The sequence below is a fragment of the Falco cherrug genome, chromosome 3 (assembly GCF_023634085.1).
Source record: "Falco cherrug isolate bFalChe1 chromosome 3, bFalChe1.pri, whole genome shotgun sequence".
In the NCBI taxonomy this organism is placed as follows: Eukaryota; Metazoa; Chordata; class Aves; order Falconiformes; family Falconidae; genus Falco; species Falco cherrug.
Window position 1 is genome coordinate 33,879,292 of NC_073699.1, and position 27,709 is coordinate 33,907,000.

A 27,709-nucleotide genomic window follows, 5' to 3' on the forward strand; every position below is an offset into this window, starting at 1 on the left:
TTCGGGGGAGCGGGGGCGTCGTGCCGGCAGGTATCCCCCGGGGGAGAGGGGGGAACCTCCCCCTCCGTCCGGGCGGCGGGCGGGGATGTGCCATTTCTCTTCCCGAAAAACGATGCGGGACGCCAGGGCCGGGCCCGGCAGGGAGCGCCGCCCTCCGGAGCTGTGGCTTGTGCCGCTCCGGGTGGGGTGTTCATCGCTCAGGTGAAGGGAGAGGAGACTTCGCACTTGCACTCGCTTGTCTTCTCTGTGGCTGTCCTAGGAAGATTTTTCATGATAGCGGCATTTCAAAAAGGTAATTTCGAAATTTCCAGAAAGCGCAAGTTCACCCTTGCCCTGGCTCAGAGCCAGCTGCCTGATCAGCTGATGAGTTTGCAATAGCTTTACGTGAGGGTTACAAAGGAAGGTTTTGCAAGGCCTGTTCACCAAGTCAAGTTCTCGTAGACTAAAAAAATGCCTTAATTTAATAGCCTGTAGCTTTTGACAAGGAGTGACAGTTAAGCAGGATGAAATAGAGGTAAATGGAACAAATCCCTCACCTTCCCATGTGTATGGATCTTGGGCTAAAAGTCCGGGACTTCTCACCTCTCCTCTTTTCTCCCTGTAGTGGATATAGACCAGAGAATGAGGGAAAGGGGCTAAGTTCTCAGGCTAGGATACCGTGCAGTATTTCGCAGCACGCGCTTCAAGGCATGGCAATTATTTTTCAGTTCTCTCTAGGTCCTAGTATTTTAGACAGCTTTGCTATGTTTTTCCAATTTTTTACATCTTGAACAGTTTATATCTTCCAAATGATGCAGCACTACTAACATACTCTGCATGAAGCAAGTACTGACTTACTGTGTTTTCAGTTTTCATTTTGCCTGCGTCCTTTGGACACACTAGGTGGTTTCCCAGACGTGTAATTGTGATGCAGTGTTTGCAATACACAGGTTTTGGGTATCTGTTTATGCATATCCTTCTCTCTATTTACCATGTCAGTAGTACTATTTATCATACTATTTCAACTTTGATACATAAGAAAGATTTTGTTTCCTAAAGAAAATAATATGTAATGGACACACACTGTAGGCATGTACTACAAAGCCACTGTGCAAATACATACTTACGGTATTTCCCTCCCATGAGATTCTGAATGTCACTATACTAAAAAGTTCAAGATAAAAAAAAAAAAAAAATTGCTCATCTGCTTGCCTTGTACTGGTTGATTTCACTTTTATTTGTAGTTCTAAGTGTATTCACTTAGGAAAATATTGTGATTATAAAGGGTAACAGTGCCAAGAGTATTGCCACGTGTTGTTACAATGTATATATTCTAAAGTATACTGTTTTGTATTGGCTAAAGGGCCGGTCAGTTTCCGCTTATGTCAGTGGGTTTTGCACCATGCTAAGACAGCACGGGGTCAGTTTCTGTGAGTTGAGTGGAAGCGGTATTGACATTTTCACCACAGTAAAGGAATACAGGGTGAATAACAGGAATAAGTGGTTAGTTACTTCTTTCTGCAGATCTTTAGGAATTTTGTAAGGGCAGTAAGGGCAGAAGAATGCTCCATTTGAGATGAGTTCTGTGGCTGTAGTACTGTGATGTTTTGACACACCAAACCAGAAGTTCCAAAAATACAAAGTTGTGACTTGGAGCTCCCTAGACAAAGAGGGGCTTCTGAGGGTAAAACTAGAGTAAATAATTACTGCTTCTGGAAACCCCTCTTTATTTTCATTAGTATATTAAAAGGCATTCTCTCAAATTCCATAAGTGACATCACAGCAGGCTTAAAGGTTTCATTGTTGAAGTTATGTGGCATAAACTGCAGCAGAAATACAAAGTAATTTCAGTGCAAATTAAAGCTTTAAAATATTGTTGAGATTGTGTTGACACTGTTAACTTGTAAAACTAAAATACGATGTGATGTCAATTGAAGTATTATATGTGGTGTTCTGATTTTTAGATTAACTATATAATTGACTTTAAAACAATATTGTAATGGTGTTTGGCAAAGCGATGTAACAATACCTGTTGACTTTCTATTTCCAACTAGAAATTGGGTCGTAGCCTCATATCTGGGAGACCTGCATTACACTCACTACTCATTACATGCAATTGATTTTAATCACTTTATATTTCTCAATCAGTGTAAGACTTGTTTCAGCAGATCATCACATATAAAATGTTATACATTATAGGATAAACATTATTGTTTTCATTGTTACTGATTTTTATTTTAAATCCCTTTGGTATCTCTAACTGTAAGCAGGATCCGTTCTTGTAATGTGTGCAAAGTGACCTGCAGAAAGAATCAATGGCAGATTTAAGGATAGTCAGTGGCTAAATGGTACACTCTGCTTAGTTTTTTATGCTTTCAGTATGCTGAAGATTGAGAAAATAAGCATTTTCTTGTAAAACTACATCTGTCTGCTTATCCAACCGTAGTGGCAGCTCAAACTTCAGTCACAGAGGAAGTGCAGCTCCCTCGCCAGTGAAGAGTATGTGATGGACTCCTCAAAGGTGCGGTCATTACAAGAAAAGAAGGGTGATGGAGACAATGCGTAGTGAAGCTGCTTGTGCTAGTGCTAATTTGTGTGTTCCTGTCTGGTGGTGGTGGTGCGATACAATGCTTAGAAGAAACATGAGCTTATCTGTATCTCAAAGCACTGGCATTTTCCACCCCAGTTTTCTGGAATTGCATTGCAGAGTTAAATCTGTGATAAATTCTAAAGCAGTGAGCAAGTAGATTTTCTGGATAAATTAACTTGATTATTTCTGTCTGAATAATCCTGGGATAAAGAAAGAATGCGGATCAGAAAGTCAGAATCTAGGTCCCAGAGCCTGAGCATGGGACTGGGGAAGAAGTAGGTTTGTGTTTTTGTCCTGTTCCTGGGGCTGGCTTGTCAGACCATGTCAGAAAGCTTTGCTTGTTGTTGCAGAGGGCTTTAGCAAAGCACAGCTCCTAACGGACTGTAATTTGAAATGTGCAGTTGACAGTAGAGAAGATGCGTAGTATACTAATAAAAGGAAGTGGTAGATTATCTGATAATCACCTTTTAATATGTTATTTATGCAATAAACTGTATTTGGGCCTAATTAAGGCTACACTGTTTCTAGCAATGCTGCTGCTACATTTGAAGGAGCAGGTGATGTAATCTTTAATTTGTCCTCTGTCTCGTTATGTCAGGTGATAAATGACCTGGTACAGCAAGCTGTGACTTTCACATTACTTGTTATCTAATGGACATAAAAATAAAAAAGTACTTTTCATATTCAAAGTTCTTCCTTATGATTGTAGACAGCTGCCTCTTGGTTCCTTCTTTGAATTTTTGACTTGTGGAAGATTATCAAAACCAGTGGGCTGTATCAACACTTAGGGTATGACTGGGTGTTGGGCTTAAGGATGGATCTCAGTCTGGATATGTCAGCTAGCTGTGACCTATCTGAAAAAGAGCTGGGAAGAGATCTAACTGTGCATCATATTCTTCCACCTCAGCTGTGCTGTGCTTCCCATATGAAGTGATGCACTATTCAGAGAGGACAGCTACTAATAGCTCCCACCAAACAGTGGTACCAGGACTGTGATGGTCACCATCTGTCCTGCCTCATAACTACAACTATACTTTGGCATGTTTTGGCATGTCAGGGCCCTTCCTTGTTTTTTTTAGATTTTTTTTTTCTCCCCTTCTTTTGGGTGATATTTACAGGTATTCTGCAAGTAGGATTGTTTTTATGGCAGGTTTTTAAATGACAGGCTCAGCAAAATGGAATTATTATCTTGCCCACAAAATTTGGGGAGGGTTGTAAAGCAAGCTGCCGTACTTTTAGCAAGGTAGTAAAAAAGTAAATGGTAAGTGATTAAAATCAAATATTGAAAGTGGTTATGTATTGTAAAGATAACTGAACATTTGTCCAGGTCACAAATATAATTTCTTGTGAACATGTAACATTTAATATCCATCATCAAGATTTACTGGATATGACCCACCTGAGGACAGGAAAATGCTAATCTTAAATACACTAATCTGTATCACCTAGATAAAATTATTTACATGATCATATGAAGTAATATAAAAACATTGCAATAGTCAGAACATGGACTCACACATTTAGCCGTTATATCTCTCATACAACTTTAGTATATTTTTACTCTTGGACTTAAACACGACACACCCTGTTACCTATTAAATATTCTGAAACATTTGGGGAAAAGACATTATTTTTCTTTTAACTCTTGATAGTCCCTGAATTTTATTTGTATATTTAGGATTGTATAAAGGACCTTGGTTTAGAAAATAAGTGATCAGATTCAGTAATCACAGTGCCTTTGTCCTTGGTTTTTTGGTGGATTTTCCAAGCTTTATATGAAAAGAGAATGGGTATTTGGTTTGCAATAGCTTTTTTAAACAGAACATTTTGTCTGCATTTTTTGTGCTATCTACATTACAGGACTGAAGGAGTGTGGTAGTAACTTTTTCAATTGTTCTTACCAGTGAGAAATCATTTCTGGTCCTGATATTTTCTGAAACAAAATATTAGGTGTTTAGATTCTGGCTGAGATCCTGTTTTGCCTGCTGCCACCCTGGTAATACAATGGTACACTTGCTCAGATCTATTAATAATGAGGGCTACAACAGTTGAGCACCGTGGGAGCCAACACCCTTTGCAATCATCTGTGTAGTCTCCTACCAGCCTTGGCCAACCCCTCCTTGTTAACATGTGCCACACACTAGCTGGGCTGTTCCTGGACATCTGAATTCTTTTGAAAATTATTACCTCTTGTTTTAGATGACTGCTGACACAATTTTGCATTAAGAGATCTGCATGAGGGTACTTGTATCCAGCTATTGCAATATGGGGACACTACCCAGCTTGACTGAATCAAGGGGCAGAAAATGCTAGGAGCTTTTCTAGACATTTGGAGGGAGGGAGGGAGCGCTTGGGAGTACGATACTTGTGAGTCACCAGGGATTTTAGTTCCGTGTTGTGCTACTGCTGGTGATGGCATGTCATAAGTATAATGTCAGGATAAACTGGTGCTTTTGTGAAGATAAATGATACTTCATTTCAGCACTAGCAGTTTAACAAAGCCACCTCACGCTAGAGTCATTTTGCCGTTTATTGGCTGTTTTCACCGAGCTTCCTCTTTTCTCCTCTTGCTTGTGGGACATAGGCAATTTTATGATGCCAGTCCTCTTCCTAGCGACTTGCTTTGCATGAAACCAGTGAAGCTATCTGTGTGGAAGTAATGCAGAGACAAATGCTCAATAAAGAAGGAGGAAGGGAAAGAGTGGGAGATTTTGATGGATTCTGCTTGCACACAGTAACATTGTGGTGCTTTTCTGTACCTTTCTCAACACATGCTGCCTTGGATTTTCTGGGGCCACATGCAGCCCGGGTGCGTCCTAGGTGCTGAATCCATGCTAATAAATTAAACATGTACTGGACCATTTCTTAGCAATGAGGCCAGTTAGCAGGGGATGACTGTTAATCATCCAAAACAGAGAATCTGCATCAGAAATGCCTGTTCATAATAGTTACTGGGTCCAATTCCTGAAGCTTACAGACTGTTTAGAAAAGTGATATTTCTCATAAACCCAAAGGGATTATTCTCCCAAGGGATTAGACTTCTAACAAAACTATCTTCTGGCAGCAGATTTGAGTGCCAGGGCCTGGGAGGATTCCCTGACACCTTTTAATTTATTAGCACAGGTAGTATCAGGTATTCAGTTGTCTGCTATGTTCAGAATCAGGCTATGTTAAGTTTTTTAGGCTGGGGTATTTCCTCAAATGCTTCAGCTTCTCCCTTCCCCCTACTTCTAAGTTTTAACTTTTATTTTCATTTTCAGTCTAAAATGCTGATGTTCTTGGTGTTTCCTCCAGAATTATTTCAGCTGAGAGCAAGCTGAAAAATTTACTTTCAGCAGTGCATTAGAGCAAAATTTATTTTTCTCCCTTTATCTTTTTAAATTTAAACTGTTATACAACCGTGGCAGATTTGATGCAAAGCACCACCTAGAGTGTCAAAAATCTCTCAGGTCTGTAATTACAGTTCCCAGAAGTACATAATCTGCTGGAAATCTGCCCTGTTGCTTGAATCACTACAATTCTCTCCAAATAGCTGCTAAGCTTTCAGTCATGACAGTCATGCAAGATAACATTCATTGCTTTACTACAAGACTACAAGGAGAGGTCTAGATAATCAAATGGATGCATAGAACCAGGTGGTCAGGTGGGGGCTGAAGATGTCAAACATTAGTGTTTTGTTTTGTTTTGGTTTTTTTTGCTGGCACTTCAATAAGGGTAAAAAGTTAGCGTGTTTATTTGATAACACCTAAGTGTCTTGGAATCAAATTAAGATGCAGCCTAAATGAGAAGCTACAACTTGTAGGAACTGAGCATACTTAGTACGCTACAAGACTGAATTCTCCATAGAAGCAATAGCCCTAGTTTCCAGCTCTGGGTTTGAAATCCTTCAGGCTTGAACAAAGTCAAGTCTTGCCCAAATTCTGTGACTCTGAACCATCTCCAACAGATACGCTTTCATTTAATGAAAGGTAATTTTTCTTGTATAAAACTAATGGTTATGGTAATACTTTTTTTTTATTCCAAAGAGAGAAATAAATCCTCCCTAGTGCTTGTGGACTACAACATTCAACCCCATTCACTGATGTTCCGAACCTTAGTCATTTTGTTAGTAAGTGCAACTCATTTGGGAGCAGGTAATTCCTGATGAGTGTTCTGTTGAAGGTCTATGGCTTTTAGCAACAGTACTTATGTCTTGAGGAATTTATAGTAAGCCAAAATCAAACAACCCTCTTAACCATTTCCTCAGTTTTAGAGCATAAACACATTGCCTTCTCTTCCTGTTTATATACGTAATTAGCATGTGTCATCTGGGAATAACGTAAGGCATATTTTTAGCACAAATGTAACAGTTTAGGAGAGGGTAAATTCTGGAAAAAATCTTTAAAAAATAACCCAGCAATGAAGGTGGAATATTTTAATGAAAAATATATATATAAAGCAGGTATTAAATGAGGACCCTGTATACCAGCCTGCATGCACAAGGTACCAAACACCAGTCGTACAGGTTCAGATTGTCTGAATGCCTGTAGGACCATTTCCCAAGTCTCCAGGCAGGAACACATGGGCCTCTTCTGTGGGGTCTTCCATCATTGACACTTGGTCAATATATGAAATACCTCTAAAGATTTACAGGCCTGGAGTTACCACAGCTAACCATCAAACAGGGGAAAATAGCACAGACAGGCTGAGATGGTAGTTGGGATGGGGCAGAAAGACATTTTTTGGGTTTGGGAATGCATTTGAAGTGACCTGCAGAATGAAGTGTCTGTATTGGAATGCCCTAATGTACTTTTAAACTAGAAAGAACAGTCCCTCCTTGTTAATAAAAGGCTTGTGCACCTTATTCCTTTTCCAGTGCAAAGAGCTTGGACTGAAAAAGACAAAATCCCACAAAAAATTTAGATTGCTTCTTAAAACTGTTTGACTTTTCAGGTAATAGCCATCCAGTAGAACTGCATACTAGTTTTCTACTGTATTCTTTAAATAATGTTTACTGTATGTTTCACATGCCACCTTGTGGTCTTCAATTAAAAAGAGAAATTTTGTTTGATTTGGTAAACAGCAAATATGTTTCTGTGTAAATATTTCCAATAAGTAAATCTCTAGTATAGATTCATATCTCAGAAAATTTATCAAAACCAAATTTTCAAAACTTTTGTAAAGAATAGGTTTAAAGATCATCAAATACAAATTAGTTTAGAACATGACCTTCAAACTGACAGTATTTATATTGTAGTAATTGTGCTGTATATATTCAAAATAAAGATAAAATATCGGAAGAAATATGCAGGATGTGAATCCTTTTTGTCCCCAGAACCTGCAGGATGATGGGCTGTTTGCCTGTTACTGTTTCTTCCATCTCACTTGTGGGGTCCTCGGCAAAAAGGCAGGACCCAGGACTGTCCTCTGCCCAAGCTGGCTCCGAAGGGCTCTGAAACTGATTCTGCAGTTTTCTGTCACCTGGGCTCGAAACAGTGGCATGGTGCCCTTGTGCTCCCTTTTTACTTCTGCTTGAGTACTTTCTGCCATTTCACTCGTGGCTTTCAGTTTGTGCTGTGCATCTTCTCATTGGGTTTGAAGAGAGCTGAAGGATTGGATGACAGAATTTCTCTTCTCTGCCACTTGCAGTAGTTGCCCCTTCAGGTCAGCATTTTCATCTTGCAACCTTTCTGCCCAGCACATCTTGCAACCTTTCTGCCCAGCACATCCCCAGAAAATTCTGGGGAGAATTTTCTTCAGCCAGCCTGGTGTTTTCATCTGTTATCTCTGTGAGCTGCTTGGTAAGTCCTCACACCTTTGGCTGAGGGTGCTCACAGAACAGAGTCCTCTGTCTGCAGCCAGTTGGGTGTGAAGGTCCTCAGCTGCCTTCTATGAGGAGACCTCACTGCGCTAGTTCTGTGCCAGCAAAGCTCCAGCAGGCTCTCTCCTCTCCTCAGTCCTCTGTTGAGGAAACTATTTCATGCCTAGTTCCTCAGCAGAGCTTTGGATAGGCAGTAGCACTGGAGTATTCATCAGGTGCTTGATGGTGTCCTGCAAACCTGCGTCTTTCTCTCAGCTGCTCAGTGAGGGCAGCTAGCTTGGCATTTTTCTGCTGGAGCCTCTCTGCCTCCTTGCACACTTCTGGAGACCTTGTCTTTCTCAGGAGGCAGCTCTCTGTCTCAAGGGCACTGAGCTGGTTCTCCAGGTCTTCCAGGGCATGCTGCAGGTGGCCACTCTGCTCCAGCAGCCAGCTGCAGGCACTACCAGGAAGCACCAAGTCTTCCCCCGCAGGCTCTGGCACCTGGAGCAGAGCACCACCACCACATGTGGCATGTCACCTTGCTGCCCAGCACTGTGGCTTTTGGTGGGGGGGTGTCTCTTGTAGTGCCAACCAGGAAGACTGAGCCTTGACCTGGTGGCTGGCTGCTGCCAGGGCCTGGGGCCCATTTCTCTGAGGGGAGCTCCTGCTTTCGCTTAGCTTTTATTGCTGAGCACAACACCATTTGGTATGACATATCTTTTTGGTCAGCTTGGGTCAGCTGTTCTGGCTATGTCCCCTCTCAACATCTTGCCCAGCCCCAGCCTACTGGCCTTTGGGTGTGGTGGGTTTGGAGAGGTGGCCTTGACGCTCAGCAGTAGCTAAAATGGTGGTTTGTTATCAATATCTTTCTAGCTAAAAAATACAAAGCAAGTACTATGAGGACTTCTATGAGAAAGTTGACTGCATTCCAGCCATACTTACTACAATCTCCATTTTTATTCCATACCATTGGTGTCACCCTCAGGTCCACATAATTAAATACATTTTTATATCTTCTAACCATTGTTTTGTATCTAATTCTCATTACTGAAATCCCTTCTTAGCAATACAGCTTATACTAGTGATACTGAAAAACCAGCACAAAGGAAACCCTCTAGACTTTTCCAAGTTTAGAAGGCAGGCATTCTTTATTGCAGTGCTGGGTGCATGGAGATTAGTATCTCAGATCATACACACCTATCTGACCAGCGTCCTCACTTTACAACAAAACACACATTCATCATATTTCACCAAAATCTAATACATATTATAGCTACTTCCCAAAAATGATTTACATATGCATAAGACACTTGCACATGCACACTTAGCTCCTGGGGTTTTATCCTGGAGTCTGTTGAGACTCCTGGTGGCTGGCAAGTTGGTGAACTTCAACTGAACTTTCTTGGGGAACATGTGCACTACTTGTTCTTATATAACTTCATTTGTTCCCTGTGCTATATGGTTTGACCATAATGCTCTGTTATCCCACTTCTCTTGCCTATTATTATATCCCAGGTGTCTCAGAAAGCTTGTTACATCTCAGTGAGCTTATTTAATAGGTTGAGTTAATCATTGCTTTAGTTGCAGCCTCTGTTATTGATTCTTTATATCTTAATTATATCACTATGTACCGAAGATACAGATTTATACATTCTCATTAACTGTCCCGTAATAGATAGATATTATTCTCCTATTCCATGGGCTTCCTCCACTCCTTCAAATGTTTGTAAAAACAGGCTATGATTTGGCCCTCATCTATCAAGGTGAATTCTCAGGACAGTAGCAGCAGCATGTTCAATTGTTGGACCCCAACAGTGGCTTGGTTTTGGTCATTGTTGCACTCACCCAGGTCCTTTTGAATCTCACCCTTTGTTGGTTGAGATCGTTCCTGCTACATGACTCCCTACAACATACAACTCGCACCATGGATTATTTTTTCTCCAAGGAAGCACAAAGATGATGGTGTCCCCATCCTTCTGCATTACCTACTAAGCACATCCAGGTCCTTGAGCAAAGATAATCCCACAAATGGGTTTGCCTTTCCCAGGGGAGGAGTAAACCACACTGCCTTCCTCAGCCACTTCTGTGTGCACTATGGGGACCTTATCTCCTCCCCCAGCATGTTGGGAGTTTGTTTGCAGGATCAGGATGGTTAGCAGATCCTCTGGTGTTAACCAGCCATGTTGCTTTTGCTAAATCTATATCCTGGTGTTTCCATGACCCAATGTCCAACTTTCTCAACATAGTTTTAGCAGTCCATTGTATCTCTCAGTGTTTCCAGATGCTTGTGGGTGATAGAGGATGTGATACACCCACTCAATGCTGTGTTTCTTCGTCCAGAAGTTTACAAGGTTATTTTGGAAATTACTCCCATTTGTCCATTTCTCCATGGTGGAGCACCTACCCAGTCTGCAGCTCATGGAGGACCGCACACTGCAGCATGTGGATGCATCCAAGGGAGGCTGTGGCTCCATGGGAGCCTATGCTAGAGGAGGCTCCTGACAGGACCTGTGGGCCCTGTGGAGAGGGACCCAGGCTGGAGCAGCTTTTTCTGGCAGGACTTATGGCCCTGTGCGGAACCCACACTGGAGCAGTCTGTTCCTGAAAGACTGCACTCTATGGAAGGGACCCACGCTGGAGCAGTTTATGAAGAACTGCAGCCCATGGGAAGGACTCACGTTGGAGAAGTTGTGGAGGACTGTCTTCTGTGGAGGGGACAGTATGAGGTGGAAGGAGTGGCACAAAGAATGTGTAATGAACTGCAACCCCCATTCCCCATCCACCTGCATAGGTCGGGGGGAGGAGATAAAGAAGCCAGGGGTGAAGTTAAGCCTGGGAAGAAGGAAGTGGCACAGAAAAGGTGGTTTAAGATTTCCTTTTATTTCTCATTATCATAGTCTCATTTGATTGGTAATAAATGAAATTCATTTTCCCCAAGTAGAGTCTGTTTCGCTCCTGACAGTATGTGCTAAGTTATCTCCCTTTTCTTTATCTTGACCCAAGGTCAAGAAAAACATCTTTCATCATGTTTTTTCTCACCTTTCCAGTTGAGGAGAGGGAGTGACAGATTGGCATTTGGCATTTGGCCAAGGTCAATCCACCACAAAAGGCAAGCTTGTACATCCTTTGGCAGCTTCAGAGCCATCTTCCCTCTTTCCTGTGCTAGTTACCTCTGTCAGTCCCCTGGGATGCTCCAGGACACTGTTGCAGGTCCATGCAAGAATCATCCCAGTTGCAGGACATCCGATAGCTTGGCTTGTTGTGTACGTACCAAAGCCCACCAGTGTTTTTTGCCTGCTTAAGCTCCCTTGCAAATATCCATTAGTGTAATGGTCTTAATTAGTATTATCACAGGAATGCTACGGAAATTGTTTCTTTCCAATATAGCACATCCGTGAATAATGACTTGGGGACATCATAATAAGAAAACAACAAATGAACCAGGACATTTTGTGCACACCATGTGCCTTTGAGAAAAGAGTTGCTTTATCCACATGGGCTGTTATTACAACTATATAAAAAGAAATTCCTTTCCTGCATTGTTCTTCAAATTCCTCTAAAGTCTCACACCACATGCAGAAGTTGCTGCACATTTTACAGACAAAATACCACTCACTCCTTCCTTGAAATCTGAAGATCAAAGTCTTTGCACTGGACTCAGCATGTTCATTCAACATAGCTCTAGATACTGAGGAGAGCCTTCTGTTAAAGTCATGGCCTGCAGATGCAGGGCATGATATGGTTGTATGTTTGAACAGAGAGTATATAATTATCTGAGATGTGCTCTGGGTGAGAGCTATGCATGTGCACCCAAACCTTTGAAAAGCTCCAGTGGTTTCTGCCAGGTTGTCACTGCCAGGAGATGTCTGCCTTCATAGATAAGGCTACACCCTTAACATGTAAGCAGCAAAGGCAGTAAGGAGGAGTGCTTTTAAATGTAGAAATAAAACTATTAAAAAGAAGTAACAGAGCATTGAAAAATATGAAGAATTTTAGTAGAATTTCTATCATACTGTGGCCATGGGCATTGGAAAGGGGGTGAAGAAAGAAGCAACAGATCAGGAACATAATGTGGATTCAATAAGCACCAAAAAAGACAACATAAGCATTCATTTTATCCCTGATCTTTGTCCTCCTGATGTCTGGTGAAGCCCTCTTTGCCATGCAAAATGCCAAGCATATGGCTCCAGCCAGTTGAATGCTTATGTGCATGATTAATTATGCAGCTAGTCTCAGTGACTTCATCGGCTGCACCAAGGTTGGCTTCTGAGGCATGGGAGCACTCACCACTATGCTGGTTCTCAGATTATCTGAGCAAGGGGACTGGTTGGGGGGTGTGCTCTGGCACCCATCTAGCCTCCACACACAAATGGTTTTGCACAGGTATAAAGTATTCGAAGAGCAAGGGCATGTGGGCGTGAGTGGGTCTCCTGTCAGCTTAGGGGCTGAACAGGGCCAAAGCAAGCACCAGGACCAAGTGGTGAGGGAGCACTTCTGGAGACAGAAATTAGCCACAGAATTTGGTGCTGGTCACACCCCTGACGTTATGCACATGTGTGAATGCTTGTATGGTTTGGGCCATATTCTTCAGGCTTTTGATGCCAACCTTTTAAGGGTGCAGCCCATCCTGTGGCAGATGCTCTGCCTTTGTATTCTGCTTGTGCTTTTGTCAGTATATTATGGGCTCTGCTACATTGTACACAGGATTATGTTTAGAACGCTTGACTATGAATTTAAACTGCACATCGACAATGTATAACGAATTCACCTTTGTAGTTGCTGTACGAACAGTACTAGTTGATTTAGCACTGCACACTATTTGAAGTCAACACATTGGCATTACCATTATAACAGGGGTTTCATGGCAGAACACAGCAGCAGTTAGTGGTGATGGCCACTCGATGTCACTATAGTCATTCAAATTCATGCTTGAAAAATCCTTGTTAGCTGTGTTTTGATACTGGTGAGAACGTGAATGTGACATTTCAGATAAGCAGTATGACACATCTTTTCAAACAACTGTATAAATAATCGGCTTTATTAAAACACTCTCGGGGATAGATTTTTCTTCTGCATGTTCTCCAAGTACTCACAGAATATAAAGATAATAAAATGTTGTGATCTGCATTTCTTATTTTTCATAGAATCCCTTTAAAATATGAGCTAGCTAATTTAAGGTGCCATCTGCATTACAGATACATGGGCAGAAGTTTTTATATATCAGTATATTTTTAGGGATTATCTCTCATACACAAGCACATTTCAAGGCATCTTTCAGTATTTTACTTTTCACAGAGCTGTTTATTTGATGCAGTTTGAGGTTTTCATGTATATCTTACAGTGACAGAGGAGAGCACCTATCAGTTTGGTAGAGCAGCTGGACAAAGTTACTGTTAGCTTAGGTAATTTAGCCAAAAATTGTTATTAAAAATTGTACTTGTGCTTAGAAGATGTGGAAAGTATTTAAAATAATTGCTCAGATATTATTTCTTTTGTGGTGTATTATCTGATTTGCATTTGTTTATGAAAGGAAAATCAAAGTAAATGCTGATGGATGCAGCTTTTGCATTACTTGGGTCATATGCCATATTTCTTAATGTCAGGCCAACACAGACAGCTTAAGGGGGCCAGAAAGAGATTTAAGAGAAGTCTTCAGTGTACTTATGTAGGTGAAACCCTGCAAACCTGGGGAGCAAGTGTCTGAAAGGCAGGGTCATTTAGGTATGATTGCCTAAACCCCTGAAAATGCATGGGTTACAAAGGGTGAAGAGATTTCAGACATATATACATTTTTCTGAGTCAGGTATTTATTTTATGGCCTCTTCAGAAAATGCATGAAGTCTTGAAGACTAGTTGCTTGTCAGCACAGTTTGTTCTCTGCCAGCATAGCTTGAGCTCCTAGGAACCTTGTTTAGCTTTGGAAAAAATGGGTCTGTATTTCTCTTCCCCTTAATGCCAAGGCTTATATGAGAAAGTTTGTGCTGCCTTTGCCAAAGAAGACATATCCTGAAGAGTGGGATTTTTTTTCTGGATTTTCCATTTTACTTGATCACTGGCAGAACAGCTTGGAAGCCACAGAGGCTTGCAAAACAGGAACAGTGATCGAGGGAAAGGTGTTAAGTACTGTGGTGGTTTGATGAAACACATCTCTTCAAGGACAAGACTTCCTGAAGAGCTACATGGTAAAAATCTGTTCGCTGGCTCTCCAGGTGCCTGGAAAAGATGAATGCTTTAAGTTCAGAAGTCAGATGAGGACCCTTTGAAATTCAGGCAGACCTGAGTCTTACGGCAAAGTACGAATGTTAGTGGCTGTATTCTGTAGCTCTGCTGTCGCAGCACGATCCAAACTAGCCAGCTGCAACAAGGCTTCTGGTATGTGCTGGTAAAAGCCTTGTTGCAGCCAGCTAGTTTGGATAGTGCTGCAACACTGCCTCCATTATTCTTGTACTACCTTCTCCTGTACACCTTGCATAGCCACCATACTTGTCTTACAGCAATCTTCACATAAGCAAGCATGCAGCTGGTAGGACCTTTTCTGCTCCAACCCATTTACTCAGAATGAACAAAGCAGGCTGAGGATCTTGTCCAAGGGCTGTCACATGGGTGGACTGTGATAAGGCAGTCCTGAAAAGCTGAATTATTGTGGCTTTTCTGGTATAAAACTAATTTAGAGTACGGTTTGTAGATATCTTCAGGAGACATCTGCGTCTGAAGGCTCATACATCATGTAGGTGGCAGATCCAGTTCTGGAGCAGTGATTTCTTGCAATTTGTTTCCAACAAATGAGCCACTTCTTTTTCATCGCTCGCTCCTCGCTCTCTGGCTGGTGAGTCACAGCTCATCCCTGATGTCTCGTATGAGGAGATCTTGCTTGTATTTGGAAAGCTGGGCTTCTCTTCCCTAGTCATATACCACATACAGAGGTTTCATTAATCACTGCCCTTCTATGAAATGAAAAAGAAAGTCACCATGAACGAGCAAGACCTGACAATTCTTATTAATATACATTTGTCTCAGGATACTTTGCGACAGCTCTACCGTTAATGCACTTTGCCAACAGAAAAGTGCTGGGCAAGCTTATACTGCAACAGTGTCTTAGTGTTACACACTATTCCACATCTATCGGGCAGAAGAACATAACTAAGCTACTGACACAATGCTCAGGCAAGCAACTTTTTACAAGTGAAGCACTGATGATGATTTAGTATGGAGTTATATTCCTTGCTTTGAAGCTCTGTCTTTGTGTATAAAAATCACACTTAAATTATGTCATGCTGTTCCAGGTGAACATCAGAATATACTTGTGGAAGCCAATTTTTAAATGAGATCTCAATTTTTTAATTTATCCTGCATGCCAATAAAGCAGCAGAATTCCCTGAATATTTTGAGTAAGTGCTACTGTGAGTTAAATTCTGAATCTACCATTTTGGAAACCATGACTCTGGCCTGATTTTAAAGACATTTTTAATAGAAATAGATGAAAGTTTGCTTTTGTTGATAAAAAACAACAAATTTGTTGATAGTTTTATGAGGTACCAGATTTTCCAAGGGACTGAAAAGGGTTTGATCATGTAAATCAGTTAGATTCCCCTTCTCTGCAAAGGAAATGTCTCTGTTCATAGCAGACTTTCTTCCAGTGATGTTATAGCATCAAAAACGTTAATGCACTGGAAGTAGGCCCTCAAAAGTAATACTCTAAGAAATGGTTCTTTTGGGAATCACATATATGCTAACCATATAATGAATTCAGGAGTATTTTTAGGAGTTGCTATCACATGAGCAGTTATTGCCATGACAGCATGTTCTTAAATATTTTAAAATTGTGTAGATTATAAAAATATTAGTGATTTCTTATTATCTCTTCAGCAGCCAAACTGTCTCAGGAGGGTCAATCGAATTTGTACAGAGGCTAAGCTGGTAAATAACTTATACCTAGAATCCGGACACATAAATTTTTCAGTTCAGACTGGGGCCTGCAAGCAATCGGCTTAATTTTTCTGTTTACATGCAAAAAGGATTTTAAAATGAAATGGATATACATATATAAAATAATATTTTGGCAAACCATATAATGCGATACAAAATACCTGTAGGCAGAAAGTGTTCATGTCATAAAATTAAAGAACTTGAAGACTGGGAGAGACTTTTTCTTTTTTTTTTTCAGTAATATGAAGAAAGGTGTTACTGAAAGGGACATAATGGCACTTCTGTATTTCCAGTTTCAGTCTCACTGCTACCTGCAGCAGTGGAGGAAAAGGCTGATGTGTTGGGGCACAGCTCTGTGCTGATGCAGTTACAGAGCTGGGCAAATATAAATGCATCCACGAGTCCACTGCAGCATGCTCCCCTTTCTGGCACAGCCACACTGCAAGCCTGCGAGCTCATGCGTATGCATTAGCAAAGCAGCTGAGCAAGCAGTCAGTAACCCTGTGACGAACATGTCAGAAGAAGAAGAACAGGACATGTTTCTAGCTTGGCAGGATTTGGCTGCTGCGGCAAGTGGCAGGGCTGGGAGCTGCTTACCTTGCACTGGACAAGACTCAGCCTGTCAGCTGTCCCCACTGCAGTGACGCTCCCAATTAGGTGGTATTTCACTGCGGCTATCTCACGCTGGAGTGAGTTCCTGCCAGTCAGCAAAGCTGCATAACCCAAAGTGACACTTTTGATGGAGCACCACACAGACTCGGAGTGCAGGTACATCTGAAAGGGAGAAGGGCGGTAAGGGATGTTTTGTGACAGCCATAAGCTCCATTATAAAGTAAACTTTATAGGTAACAGATTTATAAATACAGATTCACAGATAGATTAATTCCTTTGCTAACAATTTATACTTCACAGTTATTGCTATTTAATGACATTGAAGTTAAATATATCCTGCTAGAAAAATTACGCGTGATTGATAGGTATATCTAGCTTTACAGGTAATCTCTTTTATTAAAATAAAACTTAGTAATTATACCTTGAAATTGTTAGTCATAAAGTTTATTTATAAAGGAAAAAATAATGCAAACAAGCAAACATACAGACACAAACCTGCATGCTGCTTTCTCAGAAAATGCTGCAATAACTAGATATAAACTAAAAATTCTTATAGATAACTTTTTAATCAACATTGAAATATATAGACTTCCATAAAAAGACTAGAAAGAGAGCTTTTTCTGGGTTCCCTTGATCACTGAATAACACCAAGGAGAGCCTCAGACAGAGGCACCTCCTGGCCTGCAAGTAAACCTGACAGTACTGACCATGCCCCACCAGGAGGGTCCGTGGCAGGATTATAAAACTAATTATATCATCCTTTTGAGAAAACCTGCTACCATTTCAGATTTTGTTTTATTTTTGATGCATCTCAGAAAACATTGTCTTCCACATGATTTCAAATACTAACATCTTCTGTACTTTAAATAAGTTGGGACAATACATAGTCTCTCAATCTTTTTGTGAAATACTTTGACCTCTTTATCACAAATGCCTTCTTCTTGGGCTTTATAGTTTTTTTGCACAATAACTCCCATCTCCATGTTTTAATAACAGTCCTGTGGATCCTCTTCTTACCTCTTCAAGTATTATAATTTATTATAAAGTTTTAGTACTGCACAGTAAAGTCTTCTGATTTATATTTGTATCACATTTCAGCCACAGTTTTTAGTTGTCTCTCTGAACCATACACACCTAGGAGAGTTGATCACATACGCTTTCATCATTTAGTGTCCCTTTTAAAATGTTTGTTCTTTTGTTTAAACCCAGCAGTTTGTTCTTATTTTGTAAAAGTGGTTTTCTTATTTATAGATACAATATCAAACTTCAGTTCAAATGGCTTGTATCCAAAGCCCTTTTTCCAGATGGAGTTTTTTTGTCAGATGTATCATGGGATCACTAAAATTGCAACTGCAATTAGCAAAAAGCTAATGTTTATACCCCCCTCACTTCCTCTGTCTGTCCTGGAGAAGCAGTGGCTTGCTTTATAGCGCTGTATTTAAATGAAGCATAAACCCTAAGGCACACTCTGAAGGAGGGAGAGGATCACTTATTAATGTGGTATCATATTTTTATCAAGGTGTTCAGTTGTTCCGAAAGAAAATGTGGTCATATTGTCCTATGTGCATGCAAATGTAGGAAAAGAGGATTTGTGCTCTGAAAAGTACAGTTCCTGTAGCAATTCGTTTACAAATCTAGATGGCCTCTGTGCACTTTTCTCATGTGTATTTTCCATAGTTGATTCTAGGGAATAATGCAATCTAAACTATCACTTTTTCAAATAAACCTCCCCCACCCCCCCACCCCCTCGCCAAACAACAAGAAAAAAAGAAACATGTCTTACCATAACCTCAGTTTAGGCACACATATATGAATTCAGTAATAAAGTTAAAAAAGGGAACAGTTAATGTAAGCTATTATAAAAAAAAGTAAGAAATACAAGCAAAGAAAGTTAAACTAACAAAAGTTGGGTCCACTGGGGCCTTTTGCTTTGCTATTATGTATTTTTCCACAATATATCACAGTGGAAAAAATGCAGTATGTATTCAGAGCAGAGGCATAAGGAATAAAGGCTATGCCATGCTTTTTCTGAAAATTATATAATTTCTGCCTGACTGGTAGTCGTGCTGTGAAGATTAATTAAAGTTTATGAAGCACATCAAGATCTTTGGAGAAAAGGCATAGTGCTATGACTAAAATACAAATGCTTTTGTCTTGACATGCCATCTTTGGTTTGGCTTGCATTAATTCTGTATTGAATTTATCCACAAGGAAATACAAAGGGGCTTGTGATTTTTTTGTTTTATTACCATTCATGTGAGAGAATATTTGTAGTGATATGGAAGGTATTGGTCATCTGATATGCCACAGTAAACTTTTCTTTGGGTTTAAGATAAGAATATACTCCATAATTTATTTCATTCTTTTTTCTTATCCCCTTCAAAGTGTGTGATTGAAGTAGTCACTATCATTATTCAACAAAAGTTCATATTAGGCTGCAGCAAGTTCTCAGATGTAATTTTTCAGCTCATTTTAAATATTCTCGTTTTCTTTTCTGGATATATTTTCAAAGGCTTGTGCAGCAGGGAATTTGCAAGAATTACACAAGACCGTGACTGAAGCCATGTTTGTCTATGTTTTTATAAACAAATTATACAACAGAGAGTGCAAGCAGGGAGTCCCATGTACATTTGTCTGGCTGTGCAAACTCAGCACATAGAAAAAGTTTGATGTGGTCAAGAATCATGGAGCTGAGCACTAATTTTATATGACTCACCCCTATGCAAACTTGTAAATGCTTAGCCTTGGAAATCACTCTGTTAGGTTAATCCCATGTTTCATTATTGTTTCTAGGGACAAAATCTATTGTGATTTTAGTTTTTAAGTATTGACAGATTGTATTGCACAGTATCTGGCTGCTTAAGGCAACCTGTACAGGGTTGAAATCACTGCAATTTGGTGTTACATGCATCTCTAATTATAGATAAACCTTTTCTATATAGAGGCTAAATCAATGGTAAAGATAAAATCTCTGAATGCATAACTTTGGTGGAGACAAAATTTATAAAAATCAGTAAAATAAGGTTGAATTTTCAGTAATCTCTTGACTTTTTAGCTGATGACTTCATGGTATTATAATCCCTGACTGTGATGATACAACCTACAAACAAATTTCTCTTGGTGGCTTGTTGATTCAGGAAGCAACTATGTTACTGAAAATCTTTGTACGAAAAAAATTCTGTAAATTTTAGGAAAATCAACTGTCATTGTAGTCTTCTTACTTGTAGTTGCCTTTCTTATTTAAATATCATAATTTTAATGTTTCTTTTGTCTTGATGACAGTTTTACTGTTTTATTCACGTTTATAGCTATGATGTAGTAAGTCAGCCTTCATGAATCACAAATCTAGAACCTATCACTGGTTCTTGTTTATATATTATTTGTTTTAGTTGTGTAATTTTCTATATATTCTAAATTAATATTTACTCTTAGTTGCATTTTAAATATAATTTTAAATATACATGATAAACTTAGTCATTTTAGGGTACATAGTTTGCAAAAAACCTAAATGAGAAAGTGGTGCCTCCCACATTGTGTCTGTTCTATGGGTTTACAAATTCTGCTTGCCCTGTTGTGAGTGTGACCCAAAAGCATGTCTGGGTTGCTGAACAGAGGGTGTTGGATCCCAAGGCATACAGTTGGAAGTTGTCACCACGGGGGTATACAGGACAGATGATTCTACAGAACTTCAGAATCGTTCTTGTCATTGGTAATTTTGCCTTTGAAGGTCTGGTTAATCATGCATGGTTCCCATATTTCTTGGGAATGACTAGGAATAATAGCTAGAATCAGCCCAGTGTGTGGTCCAATAGGAAAGTAATATAAATAAGCAACTAACTTGGCTTTAAGCTAATCTTTCCATTTCTTTGTTACTTTGAAGAAATTTGATTTTAGACCTTCTGTCATCTCTAATGTACAGAGAACCACATTTTCAACTGATGAAACCTTTAAACAGAACATCTCTTTCATTTCAGAAATAGCCACTATCCTTTGTAATATTTTTCTCCCTGTTGTTTAAACTGTAAAAACATTTTTTTGTCTATTAAATTACAGCTAGACTTGGTGTAACTCAACATCTTCAGGTTGTTCTGTCTTTACTCTTCAAGCTGTAGTGTCTTATTAAATAAATTTAAAGTATATTCCAAGTTTGTTCTCCGTTCTGTTTTAAATATGATCATAAATCACACTGAAGCAAAAATTTGGAATCCTATCGTACCTGCTTCTCTGGGTAAGACCTGTTTGCCAGTAATATGGAATCAGTCATGATATTTCTCCGCTTAAAGTGTGACCCCATATTCAAAATGTATGGTTTGTTTTTCATTTTGTTTGTTTAATTTGAAAATTCCTGTTACTATTGAAACATTTTATATTTTATATTGAGTCCTCTGCCCTCTAACCTGAAACTTTTTTAAAAGTCCCAGAAAAGCTAGTAAGGTAAATATCCTGGTAAATATCACATTTCAACTGACAAATTATATTGACAAGAAACCAAAACTGCTTGTAAAATAGAGTAAAAGGGCAAAAAGATACATTTCTTTGCAGGCTACACTTAGCAGTTGATTCTTACATATACTCAGTTTTTGCATGATTACTTCACTTAGACGATGGTCTTCACTTGAAGGCTCTTTGAAAATATGAAGCAACAATGTAAAATATTTTTAATGCAAGTGAAAAAAAAATCTGTATTTCCAGTTCCTAGTCTGTTCCGTCAGACACGTCTATAAATTTTTAGGTTTATGCCTATATATAAAGCTACACAGACGCATAACTGCAGCATTAAGATAGAGGGAACCTGTTCTCAGAATGCTTCATGATTGTCCTCTAAAATCAACTGGGCTCTACAATGCTGCCAACTTTTATTTAAAGGATGGAATTTATGCCATTAATATCCCATGATTAGTTGTACTGAAGTCAGGCAAGACTATGAGAGCTGGGAAAGCTAATTTCTACCTTTTCCTTGAGATGTCCAGTATTCTCATGTTAGTATATTAGTTTCACACTAGTAATCTTTTTCATAGCAGTGTTGGCGTAGCTAGTTCTAAGCCTTTTCAGTTTTGTTGTATCTTCCCTTGGTTCTGTGTAAAGTCAATGCAGTCTCCAGTCACACGTGACTCCGAGGAGATGCCTGACAAAGATGCCTTAGGTTAGGCTGAGTAAATAATGCTTTTAATTACAAATCTGTTTCTTCCCTAGACCTTGCCCCCTTAGCAGATGTCACACTCAGAAGTTCTCTTACAGTGACAGAACCTCAATGTGAGTTTCCTAACTAATACAAATCAGAAGCCCATCTACCTGCACTGATAATATATCTCATCTGAGTCTGTGGCCTTTCATCTTTATTTTTATGCTGCCTTCTATTTTTTTTCTGAAGAATCAATAAATGAACTTGGAGAAATTTCTGCCTTGCTTAGCAAGTGTAGTTTCTGCGGCTTATTAAGATTACTCAAGGTGTAAATTAAAGACTGAATGACCACATTTAAAACAATGGCCAAAGATCTTAAAAATGTTCCACAGTCCTGGAAACAGTATCTGCATGTACTTATATGCCAGGAAACAAATAGAGTAGAATAGAGTATAGTGAAGTTACACAAAAAACAGTGGACAGAGTCAGAGTCCATAAATGACAATTCTGATGCTTAGAGGTTCAAGCCTCTAAGTGAATCTTTTGATCTCTTATTTTGTACTTCGCCTTAATTTAGCATTTTCCCTAGAGCTTCGCTTGTTTCAGTATTTTTGTTCTACCCTTTCAAAATTCCTTAGGATCAATGATACCATTAGTTCTGTGTTTGTTTTAATTCTCTTCTTTTATTGTGTTTTCTTCGCAGTATCTGTCTTCTTTCATTATTTGCCATTTCCAGCATTTGCCTTGTTTCACTATCAGTTGCTTATTAGGCAGTTTGTATTTCCAGTACTTGTCATTTCCCTTTGCATTTAATTTCAAAATTTGTGTCATGCCTTTTCTTCTTCACATGACTCATAACTCATTTGCTCCCAGTGTTTCTCCAAATGGCTACAGGATAGATTCCTGGGTAATGTGGAAGATCACAGAGTCCAGAGAGATGACCCACTGTCCTTATCAACATACATCTTCTTGATTTTAACTGAAAGGCAGAGGGTAACAGAATAATTTAATGCATTAGATAATGCAGCTTTCTGACTTTGACTAGCATTAAATTATTGTCTTTGGACAATATTTCTTGATGTATTTCTCAGTCATTTTGGAAAGACCTAGTAAGTATTTGATATCTGAATATATTCAGTACTGATTTTTAAAATACTTATATACCATTATTCTGCATTATTAAGAAAAGGACATATTTTAAAATACTTTCTCCATTGTGCATATTGCCAAATAGAGTGTAATTAAAGTATATAAGATTTTCTGTTTGCTTGACAAATAAAACGAGGGGGATCCTTATGTATAAATAACTTTTGAGTGTGTTACTATACATCATGTTGCTTCAAAATCATGTTTTGTGATGCTGCAGAAGTTTAATGTATCTTATAGGCTTCTTGTTATGAATTTACAGTTAAATCCAAAAAGAACAAAACATTTAAAGAGAATTTACAATGAAAGATACCTATCTGAGTGTCTTATACAAATCCTTAGCTCCTATATAGTATTTTTTAGGTGCCCACTATCTCTTTGAAAGGTAGAGGCAGAACAAGGACTGTGTTAGCGAAGAGCAGGAAGATGTAAACATCCCCAATGGCATCAAGAATCCAATTGAGGGGATGGGCACACACAAAGAAAACAGGAGATGTGGTTTAGATGCTCAAGGGTGATCTGTGCAGGGTTTCAGTTTTTTAGCTTACCACTGTACTAGTTTCACTCTATTTGTGTTTCATTTCAATGCCTCAGGATGGGAGATGTCTGACAGCTCTAGGCATTAGCCTATCTCTACCTCTGCCTCTGCCTCTACCTCTACCTCTACCTTTACCTCTACCTCTACCTCTACCTCTACCTCTACCTCTACCTCTACCTCTACCTCTACCAGTGATGCTGCTTCTGTAGACCCCTCTGCATTCTTAAATTCTTCCCTCTTTTTTTCCCACAGGAAAAGTTGCAGTCTTTTCCCTTCTTTTCGTTCACTCTGGAATAGAAAGTGAGCAACAAGCTGCTCCCCTGCTTCCCATGTATCAGGTAATCAGGTTTCTTTGCCTTTTAAAACACTGCTGAACCTGGGCTCCTCCACTTGGACCATTTCTTCTTACATCAAGAAACATGAGCAAGCCTGAAGTCCTTGGGAGGATACATGCCTGAACCCTGGAATGTCTGGGGTTTTTTGGCTCTCCTACTTAGAAATAAAAAGTCAAGCTGCTAGGCCCCATACCTAGTGTCTTTTTGACATGTTTATTCTCACTTCATATTCAGAATTTTTCTGACTACCAGCAGATGTCACTGCAGTCAAAAGAAAGTTCCGAGGTGATTTTTGCTATGAATAAAATTGCTTTCCTAACAAAATACAAATGATAAACCATTGTTATTTCTAGTGCTACTCCCAGTTGTTTTTTTTTTTTTTATGTGGCAGATCAAATCCTTGAGAGGATGAAATATGCCTTCAGGAAGGAATTCAGGTTTTAAGTCCAGGTTATTAACTTATTCTGAAAGTCAAGTGCTTAGAAATTTCTCAGCAAAATGTTTTTTCATTGGAAAAAAGGAATTAATTGAAATAGTTTGCTGAAATGTGATGCTCTAATGAAAAAACTGTTAATAAAAAACCCCACCCAAATATATCCTGTGTACAGTAGAGCCTGTTCAGCATTAGGAAAGGAGATCCAAGGTTAAAATACTTCATATTGCTTTGATTAGGGATACACTTTAAAAACAGAGGACTAGATGATCTGGGTAATTCTCCCTTGCTTCACAGGCAGTACTTGAACCCATCTCATGTAACAGGAGAAAAGGAGAAACCTCAACGTAGATGAGGTGAAAGAGCATCTTTCCATTCAACTCTGACTGTGATACCTTTGGAAGGAAGAATACTTTATGGAGAAGGATAATGTCATAGGTAAGGCTGAGGGCTATATATACAGGTTCTTTCTGTGGTTCTGCCAATGACCTTTTATCTGATATGGAGAACCTACTACCTCTATACTACATTTTTCTCATCTTCAAAAAGAGGAAAATACCTACCTCAAGGAATCCACAGATATGAGTTTATTAACTTTTTTAAAGGAATATGAGATCTCAAAGGATTATGTGAGTGCACAACATTACTGATTGTCCCACTCCTGTGTTACAGAAAACTGTTATGCAAGAACACAATGAAAAACTATTTTCCTTTTCCCTTTCTGATTTCTTGTGCCGATTTTATATTTTGGGGTGTGTGTACAGATATTATACTTAGAAATTACATTAGGTCATTTCCAGGTTGCTAGTAGAAGGTGGCAGACCTATCTATCCCATATTATGAAGTATCTTGAGAGCTGGCATATTGGAAATCTAGATCTCTGAACATGCCAAAGAATTTTAACTTCAGTCTTTTTTTCTGTCTACATTTCACTTGACATGTTTACCTTTTTGTAGGATATTACTGAAAGGTGTTTGAATCCTGGAGGGGTAGATTTTAACCAAACATCTGAAACATGTTATTGAGTAAATCTCCATGCTTCTCTCAGTCATTCGTATTGGACATACTCCACTTCACATGGTTAACTGCATTATCTGTTTGGAGAGAGCATAAGGGAAGATGACTTAATAGTCCAGAAAGCAGAAAACCTGCTGGGTGTGTGGGAGTGTGAGGTTCAGATCCATGGACTGAAATAAGCAAAGCAAGAACGTCATGGTTGGATTCTTACTCCCACGTGCCTGCCTGAAACTCTTTTAAGGTCAGTGAACATCTGTCTTCCGTCTGAATTTGACCAGATAAGCCTTGTCCTTTACAAGTAGTGTGAGTGCTTCTCAGTCATACTTTTCTATTTGGACAGATCAACAGTTTCTGACAAACAACTATCTTATCACAAAATTTTCTGTCAGTTTTACTTCAAACAAACCTACTCTGCAATAAAAAAGCTCAGTGGTAGAACACACAGGGAGTGACTTGCTGAACAAAAAAAGCCCCATTTGTTTAACCAATTCTCTCTGTTGCCCAACATCATCTAGGTTAGAAGTTCCTGGTATGTGGGCTGGGGGTCATCATGGGATCATACTAAATATTAAAACCAAAGAATGCATCATTTTTGCCTGACAGTGTATTTTTATGAGCAGCAGCCACTTTCCTCCAGGGACCTGCTTTTCAGTCAGAGGATATGAACCATACCTGCTGCAGCAGAGAAACTGCTGAGTGAAAAGGAATATGTTCCATGGACAGAGATGTGGCTTTTGCTGGCGGTACTTTACTGTGTTACATGCCTCACGATGTAATGATGTAAAAATTTGGACACAGAGGGAAGAAAAGCATTAGACAGACCAACATGAGGCATGGAGTAACGGTGAGTTTCACACAGGTGAATATTTGACTCTTCATTAAATTTCAATGGTATTTGTACTGGCTATGAAATTAGACTTTTGCCAGACTTGGGCTAATAAAGGGCAATACCAAACACACCTAGTCATGGAAATATGAAAAAAGATGTTACTGTGGAGAAAAGTAGATATAATAACTGATCCTGTTCCTATGGTCAGACTTTGCTGCAGCAGGTGCCAAGGTGTTGGTGTTGGAAGGTGTTGGAAAAGTGCTGGAACTACAGAAACTGCAGCTGGCTCTATACCATCTCCTGGCTTCTGAGCAGAAGGAATCTTTGCTCCTGCCAATATAAAATAGGTCCAGCAGTGGTTCTGAGACAAAGCAGCGCTACTGAATAACAATCAAATTCACTTGAAAATCCAACTCAAAGCACTTGAATGAGCAGTTTACCTGGGGGCTGTTCCACAATTGCTTGAAGTCACCAAAAGGACTTTCACAGAGTTCAGCAGGTGCTGAATCAGGCAAGTTCTTAGCAGAAAGGAAGACATGACTGTTTTATGGGCTTCAAGAAAACCACAGCCAACGAAATGCAAGAGCTACTGTGTTATAATACCTTAATAATGGTATCTTACTTTGCAATTGAAGGAGATTGGGAATGTAGTCTCACAGATGTGAATGCCCAAAAGATACATCTGGATAAACACTATGGACATGAGGTAGACACATCAATGGACTTATTTTTCTAGTTTGGATCAAAAGAGAGTTTGTCAATTCCTTGCTGTCTCAGAGTTCACCCTATGAATTGGTCTTGGAGCATGCAGACTGGATTTTTATTTTTTTTTTCAATAAAACTAATCTGGTAGAAATGCTGCAGGAAGATACCTGCACTCCCACTGCTAATGGGTGTTGAACAAGTGGGATCAGACTAGATCTAGTTTTCAGCAAGAACTTTAAACTGAATGTGGACATCACATCCTTGTGGTCAACTCTTCTACCTCCCAGATTCTCTCCTTGTGAAACACTATCTGCTGAGGTTAGATATAGCTTAAATGAATTAAATTCAATAATTTGTCTCTGATTGAAGAGATCTGACCTGAACATCTACGCATGCATTAAGGTCTGTGAGAAGTTAACCTTCATTGCAACTTACCCTTCCCTTTTGTATTTATGTATCTTGTCTCTGTTTGTGGCATGTGGAAGCAAACATTGCTTATCACCTTCTATTTTTCTCTGTGCTTAATTACGTTGCAATAAATGTTAACCCTTTATAATTCTTTAGAATGAGCAGAAGCAGATGCTGCTACAACCTAGATGGTGTTTTTTGTCATGTCATTTCTATGCTTTGTGTGAGTACATCCTGCCACTTCCCTCATTGTCTGGTGAGTACTACTTTCGGTGTTGTGAGATTCATTC

General features: G+C 39.4%; 1 long non-coding RNA gene across 9 annotated transcripts in view; it reads left to right on the plus strand.

The window, feature by feature from the left end:
• The first annotated feature begins 29 nt into the window (after nucleotides 1–29).
• LOC114017593 (uncharacterized) overlaps nucleotides 30–27,709 on the plus strand; it is a 53,810-nt gene continuing 26,130 nt past the window's right edge. For 3 of the 9 annotated variants that reach the window (XR_008731484.1, XR_008731483.1, XR_008731482.1), the window contains exons 1-3: nucleotides 30–292; nucleotides 23,945–24,030; nucleotides 24,758–27,675. This is a non-coding gene — a long non-coding RNA (uncharacterized LOC114017593). Of the gene's footprint in view, nucleotides 293–16,855; nucleotides 17,043–23,944; nucleotides 24,031–24,757; nucleotides 27,676–27,709 lie in introns of those variants that run through there. The other 6 variants (XR_008731485.1, XR_008731486.1, XR_003562749.2 and 3 more) reach the window with 6 other exon arrangements.